The following is an 18,837-nucleotide window of genomic DNA, read 5'->3' as shown; positions in this document are numbered from 1 at the left end:
AGAAATGGCTGAACAAAGAACTATGATGGATTATGCCAAGCCTACCCTCACCGGGACTGTCTCCAGCATTATCAGGCCAACTATTGCTGCCAATAACTTCGAAATTAAACCGGCCATAATCCAAATGATACAAAATACGGTTCAGTTTTGTGGTATGGCCCATGAGGATCCAAATGCCCATATTGCTAACTTCTTGGAAATCTGTGACACCTTCAAACACAATGGGGTAAGTGATGATGCCATCCGGCTGAGGTTATTCCCATTTTCTTTGAAGGATAAAGCCAAAGCTTGGTTGAACTCATTACCGGCAGGATCTATAGCCACATGGGACGAAATGGCCAGCCGTTTTCTCTCTAAATATTTTCCCCCTTCTAAAACTGCTAAAATGAGGAATGACATCACTACTTTTTTCCAGCAAGAGGGGGAATCTCTCTATGAGTCCTGGGAACGTTACAAGGAGCTACTAAGGAGGGTTCCTCACCATGGCCTTCCGATTTGGCTGCAGGTGCAAACATTTTATAATGGTCTGACCGATTCAAACAAGACCATCTTAGATGCAACAGCTGGGGGCTCCATAAACAATAAGACTCCCGAGGTTGCCAATGCACTCATCGAGGAGATGGCAGCCAATAACTACCAATGGCATTCAGAAAGGACACCAGTTAGAAAGCAGCATGGCCTTCATAATGTGGATACATACACAGCTCTCTCTGCACAAATAGGAGCACTTAGCAAAAAATTTGATGAGATGCAGATGGCAGCTATGCATATACAGTATGATAAGTGTGGGGGAGGCCATGATAGCACTGAATTCCAAGTTGGCAGTCAGACTTTTCAGTCCACAGAACAAGTAGACTTTGTTGGAAACTTTACAAGACAGCCAGGAAATCAGTACCATCATGCCCATAACCCCGGATGGAGAGGCCACCTGAATCAGCATGCACCTAAGCCTTTCCACCAAAACTTCTATCAGCCGGAACCGAAATCTAACTTGGAGGAGCTGATGACCAAGTTCATAGCTAGTGCGGAAAATAGATTTCAGAAAAACGAAACATCGATAAGGAACTTGGAAACTCAGGTTGGGCAGCTGGCACAGATGATTTCAGAAAGGGCTCCGGGTACCTTACCTAGTAACACCATGGTAAACCCAAGGGAACAAGAGGCTGTTGGGAGAATTCCCAATTCAGATACTTAGTCATAAACTGTCTTACTTGCTTTTTGTTTTTATTTTTCATAGCATTTAAGTTTAGTTAGTTTTTCTTAGAATTTAATTGAATAAAGATACTGATCTCCTCTTCTAGTTTGCAAGTGATTTCTAGCAGAAGAAGTTTTCCACCGACAACATATTGCAGAATTTAAGAATGATCTTCAGGGAAGTCCTCTAAATACCTCCTATTACTTGATGATGCTCTTGCTAGTTTTATTGTTACTGCCTAACACTACAAACATTGAGGACAATGTTCATCTTAAGTGTGGGGGAGTGAGCCCGAGGCTAGGGTATGGGGGCTGAAACCATGCACCCCAACACACATATGCAGGCAATGACATAACCAAAAAAAAAAAAAAAAAAAAAAAGACTTGAACCCCTCAAGTTCATTACTATTTATTTGATGATTTTTTTTAAGAAGGAATTCAATGAGTTGAGGGAGACTGATGTACTTGTTAAGTTTTTATTCTTGTGAATGACCCAATTTGATATATGCATGAGAAAAGGGGAGCTGAATATGCCTTTCAGCATGACTAGCCCTAACTTCCTTCATGTGTATGGAAGCCCTTGATTTCATTGTTAATGGTCAAGAGAGCTAGTGCACATCTGAAGTGATAATTCTTGAGGTTCAATAATTGCAAAGAAGGACAAAAGCCCAAATTGACTCCGCTATTTTGAGTTGAATAGTAAAACTAGCAGCTCAGAACATGAGTCCTACCTCAAGTAAGTGACCAGTGTGAGATGGAGAATAAGATGCACTCACACCAAAAAAAAAAAAAAAAAAAAAAAAAAGAGAGAGAAAAGTGTGTGAGATGGAGCATAAAATGCACTCACACCGAAAAAAAAAAAAAAAAAAAGAAAAGAAAAGGGTGAGATGGAGCATAAGATGCACTCACCCCTAGAATTAAGAAATTGTGGTGATAGCTGAGGTTCAAAGGGGCACTCTAAAGTTGAACTCTCATTGAGATTCAGTTACAGATGTGAAACTTAGTGAAATTTGATTATTAACCTTGACAATTAAGGAGCTGATTTATATATGAATTAGGAGTGAAGGCTAGACTATGATGAAATTCATATTCTCCTTTCCTTGGATCTGATACATATCTTAATTGGTAATTTACAAGAATAAGAGTTGAGCACTTACAAAAGTTCCCCGACTACTCAATGCATTTCTATCTTAAAAAGTTCACCAGGTAAATGGTGAGAACAGAAGGGGGGAATGTTAAGTTTATGGCTGATGTCTTTGCTTGAGGACACGACCATTGTCTTCGGATGATGGGATACATCAACGTACTGGAGGCTCTTGGATCCGGGCTGGACCTTGCTACCCAGATAGATGCTATCCTTAACTCTTTGCCTCCTTCCTTTAATCCGTTCATAATGAACTATAACAAGAACAAGCTGAATGTCAACTTACAAGAGCTCAGCAATATGTTGCAAAGAGCTGAGAAACTGATTAGAAAGGATGAGCCTGTAGCCATGCTTGTTGAAGCTGGCAAGATAGGCAAGAGAAAGAGGAAGGCAAAGAAGCCTCAGAAGAAAGCCACCAAGAGTAAGAAGCAGAAGAAAGACAAAGCATTGGATGCTTGTCACTTCTGCAAGAAGATCGGCCACAGGAAAAGGAATTGTCCTGCCTACCTGGAATCCAAGAAAGGTAACTTCGAAACTTGTGTTATAGAAACCAATTTGTTGGTAGCTTCTGCTTCCTGGTGTATTGACTCCGGGGCTTCGACTCATGCTTGTAACTCACTGCAGGGGTTCAAGGTAAGCAGAAGGCTGAGTGAAGGAGAAGTCACACTCTTCTTGGGGACTACTGCAACTATTGCAGCCGCGGCCATAGGAACCATGAAATTAATTTTTAGATTAGGAATAATTGTACTGAAAGACTGTCTTTATGTACAAAATTTAAGTAGAAATTTGATTTCTGTCTCAAAACTGTGTGCAGATGGTTATTCTGTCTTCTTTAGTAATACGATTACTGTTAAAAGAAACAACAGATTCATCGCATACGGGGAACTGGAGAACGGTCTCTATGTTCTACATCCTTCTCTAGAAACTAACATAACCGAAACTACGTCGGCTGAAATCCTTAAGAAGAGAGCTCGTGATATAGTTAATCCCACGTGTCTGTGGCATTATCGACTTGGCCACATCAGTGTTGACCGAATCACAAGATTGGTAAAGGATGGTCCTTTGGATTTTCTAACTGTAGAAGATCTTCCCACTTGTGAGCCTTGCCTACAAGGCAAGATGACGAAACGGCTATTTAACGGTAAGCCTGAAAGATGTACAGGCACACTTGACCTAATACATACTGATGTATGTGGTCCCCTGAGTGTTAGGACACGAAATCAACACGTGTATTTCATCACCTTCACAGATGATTTTTCACGATACGGTTACGTGTACCTAATGAGACACAAGTCTGAATCCTTTGAAAAGTTCAAAGAGTTTAGACAAGAGGTCGAGAAACAGTTAGGGAGAGAAATTAAAGCCCTTTGATCTGATCGAGGTGGCAAGTATCTCTCTGATGAATTCAAGGACTACTTAAAGGAGAATGGGATAGTATCACAATTAGCTCCTCCTGCTACACCACAACTTAACGGTGTTTCGGAGAGGAGGAATAGGACCTTATTGGATATGGTCCAGTCGCTTCTCATACACTCAGAGTTACCCACATCCTTTTGGGGTTACGCATTGGAGACTGCGATTTATGTGCTGAATCGGGTTCCAACCAAATCGGTTCCGAATACTCCATATGAACTTTGGACCGGAAAGAAACCATGTGTCAGACACTTGAAGATTTGGGGTTATCCAGCACGCGTTAAGAGAACGAGTGCAGACAAGTTGGAATCCAAGACCAGCCATTGCCTATTTGTAGGCTACCCAAAAGGCTCTGTAGGTTACCTATTCTATGACCCAAGTGAGCAGAAAGTGTTCTATAGTCGTAATGCGCAATTCTTGGAAACCGACTATATCCTGGACACCCATCGTCAGGATGTTGTTCTTGATGTGGAGAGCTCAGGAGCAGTGGGAGATGTCCCACAAGTTCCAGGTAGTGACCAACCTAGAAGATCCACTCGGGTATCCAGGCCACCAGTCCGTTATGGTTATGACCAGGATAGTTACCTGGTGGAAACCTTGACTAGTGAGGAGGATCCTGTGACTTACACGGAAGCCATGTTGGACATAGATTCCTAGAAGTGGGCGGAGGCCATGAGAGCAGAGATGGACTCAATGGAGACCAATGGAGTCTGGACTCTAGTAGATCATCCCTCCGGGGTAAAAGCAATCGGTTGCAAATGGATTTACAAGAGGAAGAAGGGCCCCGATGGTAAGGTTGAGACCTTCAAGGCTCGTCTGGTGGCGAAAGGGTACACTCAGAAAGAGGGCATTGATTATGAGGAAGCCTTTTGGTCTGTGGCCATGCTTAAATCCATTAGGATCCTGCTAGCTTAGCAGCATACCATGATTATGAGATTTGGCAAATGGATGTCAAAACTGCATTCCTGAATGGAGATCTTATTGAAGATATCTATATGCAGCAGCCGCAAGGCTTCATTGCTGCAGGTCAGGAAAACATGGTATGTAAACTTAATAGATCCATTTATGGACTTAAGCAAGCTTCTAGAAGTTGGAACATCTGTTTTGACTCTACCGTCAAATCGTTTGACTTCGAGCAGAATCCGGATGAACCCTGCTTCTACAGGAAGTACAGTGGAGATAAGGTTACCTTCTTAATTCTGTATGTAGATAACATTCTACTCATTGGGAATGATGTAGGTATGTTAACTACGGTGAAAGTATCGTTATCACAACAATTTTCCATGAAAGATCTTGGAGAAGCCTCCTATATACTGGGTCTTCGACTCTATAGAAATAGATCGAAGCGGATAATAGGATTATCCCAATCTGCCTACATTGACAAAATAGTCAAGAGATACAGCATGAAAACTCCAAGAAAGGAAATGTTCCTTTCAGGCACGGAGTCACTCTCTCCAAGAAGATGTTTCCCAAGACTTCTGAGGAGATTGATGGCATGAAAGACGTTCCCTATGCCTCTGCCGTAGGGAGCATCATGTATGCCATGCTGTGCACTCGTCCTGACATAGCTCAGGCAGTGAGTGTAGTAAGCAGATTTCAGGCCAACCCAGGGCAGGAGCATTGGACTGCTGTGAAAAACATACTTAAGTACCTTCGTAGGACAAAAGAGTTTTGTCTAGTATTCGACGGTAGCTCACTACAGATCCAAGGGTATACAGATGCCGATTTCCAGTCAGACCCAGATGATAGAAAGTCCACATCTGGATATGTTTTCATGATAGGATCATGTGCTGTTTGCTGGAAAAGCAGCAAACAGGGGTCCACTGCAGACTCCACGACCGAGGCCGAGTACATTGCCGCAAGTGAGGCTGCCAAAGAAGCCGTATGGATGAAGAAGTTCATTCATGAGTTGGGAGTAATTCCGTCTGACACATCACCCATCCCATTGTTGTGTGACAACAATGGAGCCATTGCTCAGGCTAAGGAGCCACGAGCCCACTCGAAGTCGAAGCACATCGAGAGGAAGTACCACGTACTGCGGGAGATTGTTGGTAGAGGGGACGTCCTGATTCAGAAGGTAGCGTCAGCGGATAATGTAGCAGACCCATTGACAAAGCCACTAGCACAGAAAGTGTTTGAGAAACACGTGAAAAGCATGGGACTCCGACTAGTACCTGATTGGACCTAAGTGCAAGTGGGAGCTGTTAGACAGTTTTGTATGCCCTTAGCTTCAATCAAAATTGATGTACTTTATGAGTTTATTGTAAATGAATAAAAGTACATATTTGATTCATGTTCCCTTGGTATGTTTCTGTGTAATACCCTTAAACTGGACACTTATTGAGACTCGTGTTAGTTTAGAATGTTCACAGCCAGTGGGTCGGTCTGGGGAGACCTATCCTGACAAGGCTGACACTGTGGTGCCACCAAGTCGGTTGGGGTGGCTTGTCTCAGCTACCGGGGTGAGACCCTAGGCACATACAGTGTGGGATTAATTGAATCTTAAAACTGGACCAGATTTCTAGTATTGCCCTGGACCTTGGAGATTGATGGGCAAAACTGGAAAGTTACACCCGACCCCTAGACTCGATTATGATACTGCACTAGGTGTCGGACCGGGCTGTCTTTGATGTACCAATCAGTGAGATCCTTAGCGGGGGTCAAAACCTGGGTATGTTGGGACAATCCGAGAATTCATCTGAGTGGGTGATCATAGTGACAGGATCAGCCCCTTTGTCGGACAAAGGTAATGATCGGGGATGCACTCTCACTGTTGGAAACCAAGACTGCCGGCAGCCGATTTCAACCGTTGAGATTTGTTTTGCAAAGTATATTTTATATGAGATATAAAAGTATATATATTGTGGTTTCTAAAATGTTTGCAAAAGGGTTTTAATTCCCGGGATCCATATAAGTGGAGAGTGCAACAATGTTCCTTACAGCCGAGGGAGAGGTCCTCTCTTGTCGGGCAGTGTATGATCATTATTGGCTGAGAGGTTAAGTGTAAGACCATTGAGGATAATACCTGATGGGCTAATCTTGCATCTGCCCACAGTCCCTGGGTGATACAAGGTGGCTTGGCCCAGGGACCACTTAGGGTAAGTGTTGGGCCCATAGAGCCCATTCAATGGGTTTCAGGGGGTGCACTGTCTTAACAATGTATTCGACCAGGCCTTGTAACAAAGGCTGGGCCGAACCCATGTGGCTGATGTGTAGATCAATGCTTGGGTCCCACGCCATACAAGGAAGCCCAACTGGGCAGCAGTTAGGAAGGTTAAGTGAGCACATAAGCTTAATGGGCCTAAAGCCCATTTCGAACTGGGCTATTAATTTAGTTAATTAAAGGGGCAAATTCTGAGATGGATTAGCAGTTAGGATAGGGTCTTGATCCTATCCACTCAGAGAGTCCAGATCTGAATGTGATTCAGATCTAGAAACCTCCTAATAAGATTAGGATAAAGCTAATCTAATATGCAGATAAGATAAGGGTTTATCCTTATCACTAGAAGAGAAGGCTGATCCAAATATGATTTGGATAAGCACCTCCTAATGGGATTAGGAGCTGATCTTTTCAAGTTAACAAAAGGAAGGAGGGGGCGGCAGCCTTGAGAGAGAGAACAAAATATACATCAGATCATCTTTAGTGCTGAAATCAAGAAGAGAGAATTCTGCACCCTGTGAATACTCTCTTGCCGCCTCCCTGCTCTTGCTGCCATGTTTGCCAGTTCGATCTCCAACTGTGGGAGAAGTCAAGATTGGATCTTGACATCAATTCTTTGAGAAAGGATTGAAAAGGAAGCTGTGCTCAAGTTCCATCCTGCTATTTCTTGCGAAGGACAGAGTTCTTGGGGAAGAACACTGCTGATTCTGCTCCATCCTGCACTGCGCCATCTTCAGTGGGAGCAGTCTTTGGATCCTTCCTTGGGCGTGAACACCTTCGTTGGGAGATATTGCTTCTCCGTATCAGGTATCATTCTCTCCCATTCCTTTTGGTTCAGATCTGGTTTAGTTTAAGGTTCAAGATTTATCCTTGAAAATGTGATTTTCTAAATAGGGAATGTGATTCCCAGTTGAAGGGAGAGAAAAATTTTTGAAATTCGCCCCTTATTCCGCAATCTTTGGGCGTCCATGTGATGGATCTCTCAACCCTTCAGAATCAAATATGTACTTTATTCATTTACAATAAATTCATAATGTACATCATTCTGATTGGAGCTAAGGGCATACAACTGTCTAACAGCTCCCACTTGCACTTAGGTCCAATCTGGTATAAGCCAGTGTCCCATACTTTCCATGTGTTTCTTAAACAATTTGTTTGTCAATGTCTTAATCAATGGGTCTGCTACATTCTCCGCTGACGCTACCTTCTGAATCAGGATGTCCCCTCTACCAACAATCTCCTACAGTACATGGTACTTCCTCTCGATGTGCTTCAACTTTGAGAAGGCTCGTGGCTCCTTAGCATGAGCAATCGCTCCATTGTTGTCACACAACAATAGGATGGGTGATGTGCTAGACAGAACTACTCCCAATTCATGAATGAACTTCTTCATCCACACGACTTCCTTGGCAACTTCACTTGTGGCAGTGTATTTGGCTTTGGTTGTGGAATCTATCGTGGATCCCTGTTTGCTAATTTTCTAGCAAATAGTACACGATCCTATCGTGAAAACATACCCAAATGTAGATTTTCTATCATCTGGATCTGATTGAAAATCAGCATCAGTATACCCCTAGATCGGTAGTGAGCTACCATCGAATACCAGACAAAACTCTATTATCCTTCGAAGGTACTTAAGTATGTTTTTCATAGCAGTGTCAGGGTGACTGCATAGCATGGCATACATGATGCTCTCTATGGCTGAGGCATAAGGAACGTCCTTCATGCCCTCAATCTCCTCAGAGGTATTGGGAGACATCTTCTTGGAGAGAGTAACTCTGTGCCTGAAAGGAACATTTCTTTTCTTGGAGTTCTCCATGCTATATCTCTTGACAATTTTGTCAATATAAGCAGATTGGATAATCCTATTATCCGCTTTGATCTATCTCTATAGAGTCAAAGACCTAGTATATAGGAGGCTTCTTCAAGATCTTTCATGGAGAATTGCTGTGAAAGCCATATTTTCACCGTAGTCAACATTCCTACATCATTCCCAATGAGTAGAATGTCGTCTACATACAGAACCAGAAACGTAACCTTATCCCACTGGACTTTCTATAGACACAAGGCTCATCTGGATTCTACTCAAAGTCAAACTTTTTGACAGTAGAGTCAAACCGGATGTTCCAACTCCTAGAAGTTTTCTTAAGTCCATAAATGGATCTATTTAGTTTACAAACCATGTGTTCCTGACCTGCAACTATGAAGCCTTGCGGCTGCTGCATATAGATATCTTCAGTAAGATCTCCATTCAGGAACATTGTTTTGACATCTATTTGCCAAATCTCGTAGTCATGGTATGCTACTACAGCTAGTAGGATCCTAATGCATTTAAGCATGCCCACAGGCAAAAAGGTTTTCTCATAATCGATGCCCTCTTTCGGTGTGCACCCTTTCACCACCAAACAAGCTTTTTAGGTCTCAACCCTGCCATTGGGGCCCTTCTTTCTCTTATAGATCCATTTGCAACCAATTGCTTTTACCCTTGGGGGTGGATCTACTAGAGTCCAGACTCCATTGGTCTCCATTGAGTCCATCTCAGCTCTCATGGCATCTACCCACTTAAGGGAGTTTATGTCCAACATAGCTTCCGCATAAGTCACGGGATCCTCCTCACTAGTCAAGGCTTCCACTAGGTAACTATCCTGGTCATAACCAAAATGGACTGGTGGCCTGGATACCCGAGTAGATCTTCTAGGTTGGTCACTACCTGGAACTTGTGGGACATCTCCCACTGCATCCGAGCTCTCCTCATCAAGAACAATTTCCTGATGATGATTGTTTAGGATGTAATCATTTTCCAAGAATTGCGCATTTCGACTATAGAACACATTCTACTCACATGGGTCATAGAATAGGTAACCCATAGAGCCTTTTGGGTAGCCTACAAATAGGCAACGACTAGTCTTGGATTTCAATTTGTTCAGACTTGTTCTTTTAACGTGTGTCGGACAACCCCAAATCTTCGTGTCGTCACTTGGTTTCTTTTCGGTCCAAAGCTCATAGGGAGTCTTCGAAACTGATTTGGTTGGAACCCGGTTCAGCATGTATATCGCAGTCTCCAATGCGTATCCCCAAAAGGATGTGGGTAACTCTGAATGGACGAGAAGTGACCGGACCATATCCAATAAGGTCCTATTCCTCCTCTCTGAAACACCATTAAGTTGTGGTGTAATAGGAAGAGCTAACTGTGATACTATCCCGTTGACATTCAAGTAGTCCCTGAATTCATCAGAGAGATACTCGCCACCTTGATCTGATCGAAGGGTCTTAATTTCTCTCTCTAACTGTTTATCGACCTCTTGTCTAAACTCTTTGAACTTTTCAAAGGATTCAGACTTATGTCTCATTAGGTACACGTAACCATACCGAGAATAATCATCGGTAAATGTAATAAAGTGCACATGCTGGTTATGGGTCCTAACACTAAGGGGACCACATACATCAGTATGTATGAAGTCAAGCATGTTTGTACATCTTTCAGGCTTACCCTTAAATAGCCACTTTGTCATCTTACCCTGAAGGCAAGGCTCACAAGTGGGAAGATCTTCTACAATTAGAAAATCCAAATGACCATCCTTTACCAGTCTTGTGATTTGGTTAATACCGATATGGCCAAGTCGGTAATGCCATAGGCACGTGGGATTAACTGTATTACGTACTCTTTTCTTGGGGTTTTCAGCCGACGTAGTTTCGGCTATGTTAGTTTCTAGAGGAGGATGTAGAACATAGAGACCATTCTCCAGTTCCCCGTATGCGATGTATTTATTATTTCTTTTAACAATAATCGTATTACTGAAAAAGACAGAATATCCATCTGCACAGTTTTTAGATAGAAATCAAATTTCTTCTTAAATTCTGTAAGAAAAGACAATCTTTAAGTACAATAGTTCCTTCTCTAAAAAGTAACTCTACGGTTCCTATCGCCGTAGCTACAACACTTGCAGAAGTCCCCAAGTAGAGCATCACTTTACCTTCATTCAGCCTTCTGCTTACCTTGAACCCCTATAGTGAGTTACATGTATGAGTTGAAGCCCAGAGTCAATACACTAGGACGTAGAAGCCAGCAATAAATTGGTTTCTATGACACAAGATTCAAAATTACCTTTCTTGGATTCCAGGTATTGAGGTCAGTTCCTCTTCCAATGGTCGGTCTATTTGCAAAAGTGATACGCATCCGATGCCATGTCTTTCTTCTGCTTCTTGGGTTTAGCAGCTTTCTTTTGAGGCTTCTTTGCCTTCCTCTTTTTCTTGCCTGATTTACTAGCTTCAGCAAGCATAGCCACAGGCTCATCCTTTTTAATCAAATCCTCCGCCCTCTACAACATGTTGCTGAGTTCCTGGACGCTGACATTCAGCTTGTTCATATTGTAATTCATTATGAACGGATTGAAGGAAGGAGGCAAAGAGTTAAGGATGGCATCCACTTGCATGCCAAGATCTAGCCCGGATCCAAGGGCTTCAAGCTCGTTGATGTATCCCATCATCCGAAGACAATGGTCATGAACTTTATAGTATCAATCTCCAAGGTCCAGGGCAGTATCATAATCGAGTCTAAGGGTCAGGTGTAACTTTTCAGTTTTGCCCATCAATCTCCAAGGTCTAGGGCAATACTGGAAATCTGGTCCAGTTCAAAGATTCAATTAATCTTACATTGCATGTGCCTTGGGTCTCACCCTAGTGGCTGAGACAAGCCACCCCAACATTTGGCAGTACACCTGTGTTAGCCTTGGTAGGATAAAGCTCCCCAGACTTATCCAATGGCTGTGAACATTCTAAACTAACATGAATCTCATAAGTGTCCAGTTTAAGGGTATTACATAGAAACACACCACAGGAACATGAATCAAATATGTAATTTATTCATTTACAATAAATTCATAATGTACATCATTCTGTATGGAGCTAAGGGCATACAACTATCTAACAAATATATATATATATATATGTATATATATGTATATCCGTATATAAATATATTTTGCAAAAACAAATTTCAATGATTGAAATCAACTGCCGACAATTTTGGTTTCCATCAGAGAGAGTGCATCTCCAATCATTACCTTTGTCTGACAAAGGGGCTGATCATGTCACTATGACACTCACTCAGATGAATTCTTGGACTGTCCCAACATACCTAGGTTTTGACCCCTTTTGAGGATATCGCTAATTGGCATATGAAAGGTAACCCAATCCGACACCTAGTGCAGTATCATAATTGAGTTTAGGGGTCAGGTGTAACATTCCAGTTTTGCCCACTAATCACCAAGGTCCAGGGCAATACTGGAATTCTAGTCCGGTTCAAGGTTTCAAGTTAAACCTACACTGCATGTACCTCGGGTCTCACCCTGCCTGCTGATTCAAGCTACCCTAACCAACTTGGCGGCACATCAGTGTCAGCCTTATCAGGATTGATCTCCCCAGATCAACCCACCGGCTATGAACATTCTAAACTAACACAAGTCTCATATGTGTCTAGTTTAAGGGTATTACACAAAAACACACCACAATAACATGAATCAAATATGTACTTTATTCATTTATAATAAATGTCATAATGTACATCAATCTGATTGGGGCTAAGGGCATACATTGTCTAACAACGCTTTGAGCACACCTTCCTCGTGGTTGCGACTCCATCCCCCTACAATCTAGCGATGAAGTTCCCGACAGATTACGGAGTAGGGGTTGTACGAGGTGACTAGTTGGAATCACGTAAGAGTTATGTGGCCACACTAAAGGAAAAGGTGAAGTTGGATGACAATGTCATACTAGAGCCTCCACCGGAGCATATAGAGGAGCGAGCTGCCCCAATGGAAGAAACCACCCACATCCAAGTCTCCGAAGACAACCCGGCAAAGACCCTCCAGATCGGTGCACTACTTATCGAACCACTCAAATCGCAACTGTAAGCTTTCTACTTGATAATTTAGATGTTTTTGCTTGGTCTGCAAAAAAAATACCCAGTATTGACCCTAGCATAATTACTCAAAGACATAATGTGGACCCCTTACTCATGCCAGTTAGATAAAGAAAATGGAACCTCACCTCGGAGCGGTGGAGGATAGTTGATGAGGAGGTCGAGAAGCTCCTTGCAACAAACTTTGTTAAGGAGGTCCAATACCTGAGCTGGGTTGCCAACCCAGTGCTGGTGAAGAAGGCCAATAGGAAGTGGCGCATGTGTGTTGACTACACTAACCTCAACAGAGTCTGCCCGAAAGATTGCTTTCCACTTCCTAGGATTGACCGCCTAGTAGACGTGACCTCGGGGCATGAGTTGTTGAGCTTCATGGACACTTACTCCGGCTACAACTAGATTAGGATGGGCATAGCTGACCAAGAGAAAGCTGCGTTTGTAACTGAACTAGGGCTATACTGTTATAAAGTGATTACCTTTGGGTTAAAAAATGCTGGAGCAACTTTCCAATGACATGTAAACAAGGTTTTTGAACCTCTTATTGGAAATAAAGTAGAGTGTTATTTTGATGACATGGTCATGAAGACCCAATTTTTGAACTCTCTAATTGACAATTTAAATTGCGTCTTTCAAATTCTAAGAAAATATAGCATGAAGCTCAACCCGAACAAGTGTGTCTTTAGGGTCACATCGGGCAAGTTCCTCAACTATATAGGGAACCAATGTGGCATCGAGGCTAACCCGACCAAATTTAAGGCCATCTTAGACATGAGACCACCCCAAAAGATAAAAGAAGTTCAAAGGCTAACTAACCAGGTGGCCGCTCTAAACCAGTTTACGTCTAAATCGGTGGGTCACTACCTACCCTTCTCTAAGGTGATTAAAAAGAATGAGGACTTTGTGTGGACCGAAGAATGTCAGCTCGCATTTGACGAGCTGGGAAAATACTTAAGTACTGCACTAGTTTTAACCCGACCTGAGGATGGCGACGAGCTGAAGTTGTATCTCTGGGCAAGTGACGAGATAGTCAGTTCGGTACAAATCAGGGAAGTAGACCAGGTCCAATGACCTGTCTACTACATGAGCAAAGTTTTGCAGGTTGCGGAAACTAGGTACCCCAATATAAAAAATTTAGCATATGCAATAGTGGTGGCAGCTCGGAAACTATGCCCGTACTTCCAAGCCTAGACCACGATGCTCAACACCGAGGTCTTCGATAGGTTGACTAAGTGGGCCATCGAGCTAAATGAGTATGACATCTAGTTCGAGCCATAGCTAGCGATTAAAGCCCAAGTCTTGGCGGACTTCATAGTAGAATGTACGTTTAACGCGTCAGCCCCTGAACTAATTGAGCCTACCAACATGTCGGAGGGGTCAACTAGTGCAGCACCGGTCTTGGTCAGGGTAGGACTGATCTGAGACGGGGTGCCCTGGATCCTCCACGTCGATGACTTGTCTAACCAGCGAGGAAGTGGTTCTAGACTAATACTATATGGGCCGAGAAAAGTGAAGCTAGAGTATGCTCTCCGGTTTGGATTCGAGGCATCGAAAAATGAGGCAAAGTACGAGGCACTAATATCCAGGCTGAATTTAGCAAAGGAGATTAGCGTGAAACACCTCGTGGTATGCAGCGACTCTCAGTTGGTTGTAAACTAGGTTAATGACGACTATGAGGCTTGAGACCCGACCATGGTAGCCTATCTATCTAAAGTAAGAGAGCTCTTTACGACCTTCTTCTCTTGGTTCATCCAGTAGGTACTGAGATTTGAGAATGCTGAGGCCGATGCCCTATCACGGTTGGCGAGCACTAGTGATAATACGATGCAATTACATAGAAGGCCTGCCTCGGCCTAACATTCTCGGGGGGGGGGGGGTAGAAGAGGTCACTCTCGTGTTGCTAGCATAACCGAGTTTGATCAACCCGCTCGTTGATTACTTGCTCCACGGGAGCCTACCATCTGAATACAATGTAGCTCGGAAGGTGGAGCGTTAGTCAACCCGGTTCATACTTATTGATGGGTGGTTGTATAGAAGGTCTTTCACGCTCTCCTACCTACATTGCTTACAACCTGCAAAAGTAGATCGGGTGCTCCACAACATTCACAAAGGACTTTGTGGAGGACACTTGGGAGGTAGGACGATGGCTCAAAAGGCACTAAGGCAAGGATATTACCGGCCTACCATGAAGGCAGATGCAGTCGAGCTCATAAGAAAATGTGACAATTGTTAGAGGCGCCAACATCCTCCATCAACCTATTACCGATCTGAGGTACTTGACCAGCCCGTGGCCCTTCATGTAATGGGGGATAGATATCCTCAGACCATTCCCGCCTGCAACTAGGCAGTGAAGATTCTTAGTAGTGGCAGTGGACTACTTCACAAAGTGGGTGGAGGCTGAGCCCTTGGTAACAATTATAACCTAGAATATGTAGAACTTCTTTTGAAGGAATATAGTATGCCGCTATGGGTGCTCTGCAAAGTAATGGTACCTGAGCCTGGCATAGGTAAGATCAGACTAAACTGGGAGGGCCCGTACTGGGTGAGACGAGTGCTCAGAGAGCGCACTTACGAGATCGAGACTATGGAAGGAAGATAGGTACCTCAGGCCTGGAATGTCAACAACCTAAGGAGGTATGGCACCGAGCTGACAAAGACCACGACACAATATAAGTCCTAGTCGCCTCTTTGGCATGGGCAGATAAGTCCTAGTTGCCACTTCGGTATGGGCAACCTAAGACCCAATCACCTCTTCAGCATGGACAAATGAAAAAGTAGATTATGGGTAGGTAGGTTGAGCAACCCTATAGTGCCTGCTCACTTTGGCGTACAACGAGATCAGCCTATTCCTACTAATGCCTACTTTGTCAGTTTGGCACTTTGGAGTAATCCACACAGAAAAATTGGGGCAAATGAAAGTTGTGCATGCGAGATGAAAAGATTTCATTCATTTGAAAGGGAGTTTGTTACATTCAAAAAAAAGGGAAAAGCGCTACTACCGAACTCGATGGCTCGGTACACACTATATATACAGGGAGGTCCAAGGGAAGAGGCACAGTTCAGTCTTCATGGGGCTCCTTGCCCCCTCCTTCAATAATCTCGGCATCTTTGGTCGGGTCCACCTCTATTGGTGTGTTCACAATAGCAACCTCATCCTTCTCGATGACCTCATTGGCTGCTGCGTCAGAGTTCCTTGACCTATCTCCAAGTTCTAGATCAACTTCATTGTCATCATCCTCCTCGGAGTTCGGATCTTCGCCCGCTGCCTAAATCACATTCTCTATTGAGATCCCGATTGTTATGAGTGGTCGAAGATCGAGCTGGGGAAACGCACACCTTGCTAGCCAGCGATAGACCTTGAAACCTTTGCGAAAGGCCGAAGTAGATGTTTCATTCACAAAGTTCTCGAACTCTAGAGAAGTCTTGTAAGCTCAAACAGCGCGATCACCAGTTTCCTTTAGCACATGGGAGAAGATAGCCTCACGCTCAGCAAGGAGAGCCTCCTTCTCCTCAATCTCCTTTTTCAGCTCGCGGATACTTTCCTTCTTCCACTTCGATTATGCCTCCCGCTTCGTCACCAGCTCGACATCCCTTATCATCTTGGACTAGAACTCTGTTGCTTTTGACTCGGCAACCAAAACCTTGGCCTCCAAGACTTTCACTTTTGACTCTGAGATTTGTAACAACTCCATCTGGCGGTTGGACTGCTCCACTAGTGAGTGAATCATTGAGTTTGTTTGCAAAAGAGCTATACTGATCAGTAAGGAAGGAAAAGCAGAAAGAACAGAGAAGTGAATTTAGAAACATACCACCATTAGATGACCCCACACAGTGGTAGCGAGCTTAGAGCGTGATGTCCCAACATACTTCAACACCTCGGCATAAAAGATGGCTTCCTTGCTCTTGAGAGTGGCAACCCGGGCATCAAAAATGCTTTGGCCCTCCTTGGGGGTTGCACTAGAAGCAGCAACCTCGGGACAGATGGGCTGAGGCTCGAACTCTTGGGCCACCTCGGGCTTGTGAGCTATCGACCTGGTTCCCTAGTCATCCTCAACCAGGTAGATGATAGGTGTGTTCTCTTTTCTCCTCAGGGCTGCAGGTGTAGTGGGACTGGCAATGGGCTCAACGCCTTTCTCTTTTTCCTCTTCTTCATGTCGGTAAAAGGCTTGGAGACAGGGATATCCACCATGGTACCTGCAACACAAACACATACTTAGTAATGAAATCAATGAGAAAGAAAAAATCCAAGTGTGTGAAACCGAAGTGGAGACCTACCCAGACTCATCCCTACATTAACCAACCTCTCCTCGGCTATGAAGTCGTCAATTTTTAACCTGAGCTTCACCTAGGCACAGATCTGTTCTCTCATGTCCTTATCTAACTTGACATTGGGGTCACTTATGGCTGTCCTCCAATTTATCGAAAACGGCCACCCCCAGCCACAGTGACAATAAAATAACATCTCTTCCTAACTGAGACTTTGTTGGGGAGGCCATACAAGATCTTGTACCCAGGTCAGGGGGTTAGGTAGTAGCTACGGTGTTCGGAAGAAGGAAGACTAGAATAATTCTTCTTAATAGAACAGATTGAGCTAAAGGTGTTCATGGTCAAAGGTTTACCATAGTGGTGGAATAAGGAAATGGTACCTACTATGGAACAAACTGAGTTCAGGTGAAGCTGACCTATGGCTATGTTAAAAAGTTGAAGAATTTCCACGATAAATAGGTGGAGCGGGAAGCGTAGCCCGGCAATTTGCGGCTCCTCGAACCCACAACCTCATCAAGATTGTGGTCCCAAGGGATACACCAGCCATAGTCCTCAGGGAACTTGTAGTATTCAGCTAGTGTCTGCAGCCTCTCCGTAGTCATCACGGAAGGACCAAAGCAGTCCAGCCCCAGCCTCCAAGAACTACAGGAACTCGAGGATTTTTTTCCCGGGGTCTCCCCGCTCCTCTGCTTGGGAATCCACCTTGAGCGGGCTAGGCTCAGAACCTTGTGCCGAGGTGCCCACTTTGGAAAGACTAGACTCTACTACTTGGCCCAAGGAGTCCATCTCGGTCCCACTTGACTTGCCACTGGCATCCAACAAGCTACCAATGATAACACTTGACATTGCAATTAAAGGGAAGCAAGTTGGATTGAAGGAGGCTTACCTAAGCCGAAGAGAGGAGGAGATGACCTCAAAGAACGAGAACAGATGACATTGACCTGGAAGCAGACACACAAGCTCATACCACGAATGCACAGATCACGACAGAGAAAATGGGGACCCCATGGCCCTTATTTATAGCCACTGTAGTCAGTTTTTGACGGGCAAGATCGTTGTAATCTGACGGCTCCCATGAAAACTGGTCACTCGCCTATCGAGGCAGAAATTAGTTGAGCGCATGTTTTGACATCCGCAAGGTTGATAATCCACGTGATGTCCACACGTCCTTGGTATGCGATCTGGTTTCTTGATCGAACCAGAGGGGTCATTGAGAACAAACCGCCAGATTGCTGAAGCCAAATCCACCTCAGCCCGATGTGAACTGTTCACACCAGGTCGTGACCCATGCGTGAGGAGTGGGGGCAATTGATGAGGGGTGATTTGGCCCAACTTGATAAATAGAGGACACGTGGTGTAGACTACCAATTGGACGATGACTCAGCAATATGCTCACCTCGGCAAGTCGAGTTACTTCGGTGTCCATGCCACCTCGGAAAGCACCGAACTCCAGGGACCTCGGATAGTTGAGACTGTTAAAGCGACATGCAGTAGGTTCTAGAAGATTGCTAACTGTCTCTGAGCTCTCCGGGATCACGACATAGAGCTATAGGCCTTATCCGCATCCCGCCCGAATCAGATAGACATGATAAGCGCTATCAACTAGCATGTCATCCCCCTATTGGAGCAGAATGGACACCCACTTATCCAGCCCAAAGATCTCGGAAAGGCTTCGTGAGGCTCATGACAATCCAACTATTTATGGGCACTCACCCCATAGCAGAAAGTACGCACGATTAAGTGCAT

General features: G+C 44.1%; 1 non-coding gene across 1 annotated transcript; it reads right to left on the bottom strand.

Moving 5' to 3' along the window:
• Window positions 1-382: 382 nt before the first annotated feature.
• LOC148852804 (small nucleolar RNA R71) lies at window positions 383-489 on the bottom strand. Its single transcript, XR_016100092.1, has one exon. It is a non-coding gene; the product is annotated as a small nucleolar RNA R71 (small nucleolar RNA).
• Between the last annotated feature and the right edge of the window lie 18,348 nt (window positions 490-18,837).

This window comes from Nelumbo lutea, chromosome 5, assembly GCF_056320005.1.
Source record: "Nelumbo lutea isolate HS-2025 chromosome 5, American lotus-T2T, whole genome shotgun sequence".
NCBI classification, from domain to species: domain Eukaryota; kingdom Viridiplantae; phylum Streptophyta; class Magnoliopsida; order Proteales; family Nelumbonaceae; genus Nelumbo; species Nelumbo lutea.
Note: the sequence above shows the minus strand (reverse complement) of the source record. Positions and strands in the feature narration are given on the sequence as shown.